The sequence below is a fragment of the Adiantum capillus-veneris genome, chromosome 30 (assembly GCF_014529385.1).
Source record: "Adiantum capillus-veneris isolate H3 chromosome 30, ASM1452938v2, whole genome shotgun sequence".
In the NCBI taxonomy this organism is placed as follows: domain Eukaryota; kingdom Viridiplantae; phylum Streptophyta; class Polypodiopsida; order Polypodiales; family Pteridaceae; genus Adiantum; species Adiantum capillus-veneris.
This window is the reverse complement of record NC_140960.1, coordinates 109,555,259-109,563,026: the sequence shown is the minus strand read 5'-3', so window position 1 is coordinate 109,563,026 and position 7,768 is coordinate 109,555,259. Positions and strand designations below refer to the sequence as shown.

Here is a 7,768-nt window from a genome sequence, read left to right as displayed (position 1 = left end):
TCTTCTTTGGGGCGATGAATCCTCCACAACAGCAAGCGTAGAGTAGTGAGTGACACACCATCGCCATCTTTGAGCTTACTAGTTTAGTCTTGTTGTGTGCTTGGGGCCATTTGTGGCTCGCACATAGTGTATCGGCAAGTTCCTTGCATTGACACGTGCGACAGACGTGCACATTTTTGGTGCCGTTGCCGGGGAATGCCATACACTAAGCTTGAATGGCACTCTGTGCTTCTTTTGTGGTGAAATTTCAATTGTAGGAAGGGTAGGGAAGAAAGGTGTGTGTGCTGAGAAGAAGGATTTTGTGTTGCTACTGTGTATTTATTTGCTGAGAAGAAGGATTTTGTGTTGCTACTGTGTATTTCTTTGTATTTCTTTGAAAGGTTACTGTGTTTTCTCTGTGATAAGGTCTTAGTATTAAGGTTGTTACTTCTGTGTAAATTAATGTACAGGAAGTAGGAAGTAGATCTGTGAGAGCTAATGAAGTGTGTTAGTGTGTAACAGTAGGTGTATTAGTTATAAGTAGGTAGGTAGAGTGTGTGTGTGCTCGCGTGCAGGCCGCGGTGACCTTATCCCAAAAAAAAAAGGTAGGACCGGGATCGGGAATATCTCCCAGACCCATGCCCAAGCTCATGCTCAGGCTCAGACCTCAATCGCCCTTTAAAATTATGTATTTTAGCTTCACATGTAGCTAACAATTGACTTTTTTAAGGACCAATGGAGCTTTAGGTGACCGAAATTTGTGTTGTAAAGCACACCACCACCCTCTGAGTGATACGCTCGTTTTGAGCTATCACACACTTTAATCAAAAAATCGATCATTAAAAAACATAAAAAAATGAGTGAAAACGGACGCCTAAAACAGTAAGCGGTTAACCTTCGAGGTTATTCGCCGACGCTTGTAGGGTGCCAAAGGCACATGCATCTGCGATTCGGTCTTGTGCTAGAGACGGAGAAACTAGCGAGAATTTCAACTTACACGAGTTCTCAATATCCACCTACCTTAGGTTCCGGGCCCTCGGCGGGGACCCAAGGTAGTACAAACCAAGACCCGAACATAGCAAATAGTGACTTCCTCTGACCACGATGTCATGGAGGGTTTCCCAATGCCTAATCCTGATAGGTCAAGCCAAGACATGCATGCCATGGGCCCGCGGTTTGGGCCGAGCGTGCTTAGCCGCTTGAAGGAAACCTTTAGTAGAGCCACTCGCTCCGAACATGGAGCTAATGATGTAAATAAGGGGGGTGGGGAAGTAAATTTGCCATTCATGACCAACGTAGATCCTATGACCTTAGAGAATGTGCACGTGAATACTTCATTCACTGCACCTCCTTCAGAGCTATTCCCCTCCAAAGTCATATTACCCGATGGTAGAAGCCTTGCCGAAGTGCAAGCGGTTGAGCGATATGGGTGAAAGCATGGTTTGGTGGTACAAAAAAAGGACCTATTTTACTTCTACCAATGAAAAAGTGGGGACTGGTAAATTTTTTGTAGTTTAGGTCAAAACTTTTCGGACCTTGTGTTTTTAGATTCTCCTTTTGAAGATCTATCCCACTGATATATAGTATGATAGGTAGTTTTTCATGAGACATGTAGAAATTGTAGCTCAAAGATTTGTCAAGGGTGCTATCAAGGACAATCCTTTTTGTACCACCAAAGCGTGCTTTTAGCCATATATCCTTGCAACAAGGGAAAAGGAAGTCGAGAGCTTACGCAGGGCGGAGCAATGAAGAGAGTTAAAAGCGAAAGCCCCTATGTCAATATCCTTGCTAAGAGAGAAATCGAGTGCTCCTGACTTAGCAACTGCTAAGGGCCAACCCATAGAGAGCAACATAGCATCTAGCTCAAAGGACACCCCTAACACCTCAATCCTAGATGGAGCGTTCTTAAATGAGAACTGGGAGTACGAACTACAAATGGAAACTCTAACCGACATATACACAGGTCACGCCTATCACGTGGGTTGGTTAGATGTCCTACAATCCACAATGGGTGCTACTAGTGAGGAGGATCAACAAAAACGTGTTTGTGAGGTAATCCATTTGGTGATTGAGTTAGAGAGATAGAACAAGGGGATCCACATGCCTTCAACGAGTCTCATGAGATTCTTGGATACAGGGAAGGCTAAACAACCGACCTTATCGCAAATGGAGACTCCCTGGGTAAGTCCAACGGATCCCCCATATGTTGTTTCGCCAGGGGTCTCAGTGCAATCTGAGCCCACAAGTAATAGCTTTACCTTGCCAAGTCTAGCTCATCTTTCCCTTGATGACACCACGACTACCATGCCTACCCCAATGATGGGCATGCCAAGAAACATGCCATGGACCTCATTTGTTAGTAAAGCACTGCTACATGGTAGCTCAATGCCTGCAATAGTACCTACAAGTGTGTACCAATCGTATACACCTATGGGTCTAGTCCCTACTCCACCCATTGTTTCAACTACCTATGCTCCACAACCACAACACCCAAGTTCTTATTTCCATGGGACCATACCGGCTAGCATTAGCATGTCACATCCGATGTTTGCTATGCCTAGGGCCACACATATGAACTATGGACCACCACATGGCACAACATCGTACCCAATGTGGAACCCAAGGGCTTCCTATGCGCCAAGCCCAATGCCAATACCTACTCCACATGTAGTCTCTGGAGCACCTTCACCCACAGTGCCTGCTCACTTAGATGACTCGGCAACATTTGCTCAAGCTATTGGTCGATCTATTGTTGAGAATATGCGTAACATGCGTGATAGAGAGCCTAGAAATAAGGCAGTACAAATAGACAAGCTCACACAAAAATTTAGTGGAGATGGGGATGTGAGAAAGCATATCGAAGTGTTTGAACAAATATGCGATTCTCTAGGAGAACACAATGACCTACATAAGAGTAATGCTTTAAGCCTAATCTTAAGTGGGAAGGCAGGGGATAGGTATAGAACCTTAAGGGTGGAAGAAAAAATGATTTATCCTACTCTTAGGAGACTATTCTTGAAAGAATACATACGAGAGGGAGTACTTTGGGGTGTAGCCTCTCAGCTCCAGAAAGCCCAATGAGAGGAAGGAGACTCAGTGAGAGACTTTATTAGTTGCTTGAAGCATTTGAATTCTTGTTGTAATCCAAATGAGCGCTTCAATAATAATCAATTGCTTGATAGATTCATTAGGGGATTACGACATGAGGATATCTACAATGGCCTAGTCATTAGAGGTATCACCACTTAGGAAGCAGTTACCACCAATGCGATCCAATTGGAGGATAATTTAATGATTCAAGGAGAGAGAGTGTCTGTTGAGACTAAATCTAGTAGCTCTCAAGCATCAGGGCATCAGCCAATGACCCTAAAGCCTATTGCTAAGGAGCCAAAGATATATGAGATGACTTTAGCAGATCTCACCAAGGCTATTCAAGAGAGTCTTAGAGACAATCGTGCTCCACAAAACAATCATATGTATCCAAGAAGGGAGCAATAATGGTGATCAATATGCTATGGACCGCATAGTGCCACTGAATTCCCTACGTTTAGAGTAAAATTCAATGGGAACTGCAATGCATGTGGGAGGTATGGTCATCAAGCTAAGGATTGCATAGTATTTAAGCATGTGATGGCCAATAGACCAAGCTTAGCATGGACAGACACACCTCAAGTGCCTGCATTGATGCCGGCCCCACCTCTTGAACAAGCAGCACAAAACATGGTTCCTAGGGCCCAAAATGTTGTTCAAACAACACCCTTACCACCTCCAATGCTAGGACCGCAATCACCACATCCGAGAATCACTTCTGTGAATCAAGTAGGTTGTGAGTCATCTATTGCTTGTTTGGAAGGCTGTGAGGATGATATAGACCCTAATATTGCCTATGGGATGTATGTGCTTGAAGAAAGTCCACAATACTACATGAAGGACTATTGGGGACAAGTCAAACCTATCTATCAAGTAGCTGCTCTTGCGACAAGAGGCCAAAATATCAATTACACTACTAAGAGACCACCTCTTCAATGCTATGAGTGTGGAGGTCCACATTGTGTAGCCAAGTGTCCTGTTAGGCTACAAAAGAACGCCACACTAATGCAAACCAATCAAGCGAGCATGTCTACAATGCCGATATTCATGTGTAATCGATGTGGCATAGATCATTTGATTGCCCAATGTCCAAATAATCTAAATGCACAGAAGATCACGCCATTAAACTTGATTGAAGTTACCGAGGAGCCATCACAAAGTACACATGTGGTACCGGTAAACGTACTCACACGATCGATGCTCCAAAAAAAAATTTATATTCTTGAGGAAAGAGACACAGCATCAATTGCCCAATCTCAGAAAAAGAAGAAAACACGAAGGAAGAGATCGCAAAAAGCAGCGAAGTCAGACCCCAGTTCAAAGACCAACATAGGGACTGGCAACGACCCCGTACATATGAACAACGTTGAAGAGGATTCTGATTCAGGAGAAACCATGGAGACCAAAACGACCACTAAGATAGAAACCAACAAGGAAGATCTTCATGAGCCACAATGGCCAAGATCCAAGAAGAAGATAGGAACTTATCCAAACCCTACAGAGGAGATTGAGCGAGTCAAGCAATTAAGGAGTTTGGTAGAAGATACCCAAAGGGATCTAGAACCAGCACCTAGGCAGATCCAAATTACAGACACTGTGTTCCCTACGCAACAACAACCTCACCAAGTCCATATACCCTTAGCCATACCTAGTGTCATCCAAGAAGAAAGTGACTTAAAGTCATGGGAAAGTGGGCGCACTCACTTCTTGATGGAAAGAATGTTTACAGACTATTGAAGAAATGGAGATCCCATCTTCCCCACATCAAGGGACTGAAGCCCAAAAGGTGCCGTTAAACATTTCCAAATTGATGGATTTCATGTGGTCAGAAGTTAGAACCACCATCATGTCCAAACTGTATAAAGACCCTGAGCTAGTCTCAGCTCTTCGAGCCTTCCTCAATGGAGAGCTGAAGTTTGGGCTACCACAATTTGCACAGATGGATGGAGCTGGGGAGATGCCAATAGAGCAGGAACACTTAGATCCACAACCCAACCTAGATGAGAACCTTGTTATAGAAATACTTGCTAACAAGTTGGGACAATACTTTCAGGGTGATGAGTCCAATGCAACCATACCAATCACTACTAAGGGATTAACTGTGAACGAAATCCTCGATGATGGCGCTGGGGTTAGCATTGTGACTAAAAATTTTTGGGAAACTATGGGAAGACCTGACCTTGCAACCACAACCATAGTAGTGAAGATGGACAATGGGTCTATTGTTAAACCTATTGGGATGCTAGAAGATCTCAAGATCAAGGTATTTGGACATAAAACAAGGATTACCTTCATTGTTATGGATTTCTCCAAACACACTATGCATCGGAGATGATCTTAGGACGTCCTTTCATGAGGGAAGCAAAAATGGTGCATGACTGGTTTAAAAACCATGTCTACTTGTAGTTCCAAGATTCAGTCATTCGAGTGGATCTTGTGACGGGTCGAGCACATCCTCTCGGAAACAGGTTTATAATTGATCGTAGATCTGATACCATAGTTCACTCGGTCCCATTGTAGTATTGTTACACGTGTACAGCAGACACTGATGTTGGGGAAGATTCTCCTTATATGGATGTACTACCTGGGATGACTGAGTCGGACAATGTGGATTGGGTCCACCTAGCAGCAACCATAGACACTTGGGAAAATAGGGGGACGACCTGGGTAACACCTGAGGGGGATGAAATGCTCGTACCCTTAAATATGCTAAAAGCAATGCATATCGCTTCTTACAAGACTCATCCTAATATAACGAAGAATTGGTATCAAAGCCAATTGTTCATCGTTGCTGCATGAAGGTTGATGGTAATAGTTTCTTCTCTTACCAAGTAACTTATCTGATAAGCCAGAGCATTATCATTGAAATTAAGTAAAAGCTTAATAGTCGCAGCCGCTTAGGCAAGGTGCCGTTTAGAAGCTGACATTTCAGAAGCTTACTTCAAGAATTTCAATTCGAGCTTGGCTAAGAAGTTACACCCGAAGAAACCTCTACCTCTCAATCTTCCTTCAGCAATGGCCATGATTATCTCTTCATTCAAGAAGCTACTCACTGACAGTATTGAAGTTGAGGAATCTACTCCTCAAGCCAGATGGAGTTTACCAGCTGTGACTGCTAAACAGGTATATAGGCAAAACAAACTCTTTTCTTTATCAGCAAATACTTTGTACCATGAGACTCATGGAAAGCTTAGCATCAAGGACAGTGATAATGATGGTCATGTCATCCATCTGTTCAAAGAGCTATCAGAATTCAGAGAAAAGGCTTTAAAAAGAAACCATCAGTTTGTGCATATAGGGTATATAGCAGTAGGCATAATACCTCTCTTCTGTAAGGGACTTAATGTGTCATGTATAGGAGCTTTATTAGACACTAGACACAAGAACTTGAATGATCAAACAATTAGCATCCTACAAGGAAGCATGTCCAATGGTCCTATATATATATAATGCTTCCATAATTTCCCTTGCAACCTATCTGATAGATACTTCAATGAATTAGTATCCTTGTTGATCAAGACAAATGGTCTTGATATGAAGAATACTGCTGATCATCTGCAGATAGCCTACAGAATGATTGTTCGCACAGTAAATACATGCATCCCTTCTGTCTAAAATCCTGGATATTTACAGGATTCAGCAACATCAAAAGGACAGAATATAGTTATGAAAGTAGATGAAACTACTTTGGTCACTCTACCTGAAATGGTGGAGTGGCAGGAAGTCCAGTTTCTTGTTGAATGGAAATTAAATATTTCCAAGACTCTCATGAATGAGGTTCATCACCCTGAACCAATGAAGATCGAGTGTTTGGGCTCAACAGACCAGTACAAATTTCTGGGAAAATCGAAGTCTAGGCGAGAACTTGCTTCTGTTCTTGCTCCACCGCAATATCAGACTGCATCAACTAGTTCTACAGTGTCTTCTAGTAAAGGTCGTCCAAAGCTAATGTGCATACATACAGAGACCTACAAATATTTTGAAGGTCTGTTCAGATGCAAGCTTTGCAACCGAATAAGTGCCACTGACTTCGCCATCAATGGAATTGAATGTCTCACCAAGGAGGCAATCAATGATAAAGATATGTCAACCAGTCAACCCTACATCTTGCCTTCTCTGAATTCAAGATTGCAACCACTCGAGGCTGCTTCAAATTGGCATACCAACGCCATCAAAGAATTGGCTGCTTTGCAATACCAGGTATTATCTAAGCTAGTAGTCTTCACTTCACCTCTGTCTCTTGCTCGACCAGTATTCATCCCTGAATCTAAGCTTCAGAAACAACCTGTAGTCACTTTTGGTGGCACTAGTGAAGACAAAACATTCCCACGAATGTTTTCTGCAGTTCAACAGGAGCTAGCAATCAAATCCTCACATGTCTCCATTTATTGACGAGGATCTCGCTAATGGCATTGATCCTAATTTTCGTTGGGGGGAAAATGCATAGGTATAAACATGGAAACAAAGACAGCAAGTAGGAGAAGAAATTCGTAACATTTTGCCAGAGGATATTGATTGGATTGTCCTACAAGATGACTCTTGTGTCAAATATGATGACATAGAGTTAGATGAGATGGATGTGCAGATACCACAGATATTTCCAGACCTGACAGCATCTCCTGACGATGAATCTGTTATCAGTACTGATGAAGAAACCAGAATTATGAACCCTATCAGTAGAGCGGCCGGAAAGATGAAG

The 7,768-nt window shown here is 42.8% G+C and overlaps 1 pseudogene; it reads left to right on the top strand.

Annotated features, from left to right (window-relative positions):
- The first annotated feature begins 6,090 nt into the window (after positions 1–6,090).
- Positions 6,091–7,461, top strand: LOC147418601 (uncharacterized; annotated as a pseudogene).
- The last annotated feature ends 307 nt before the right edge of the window (positions 7,462–7,768 follow it).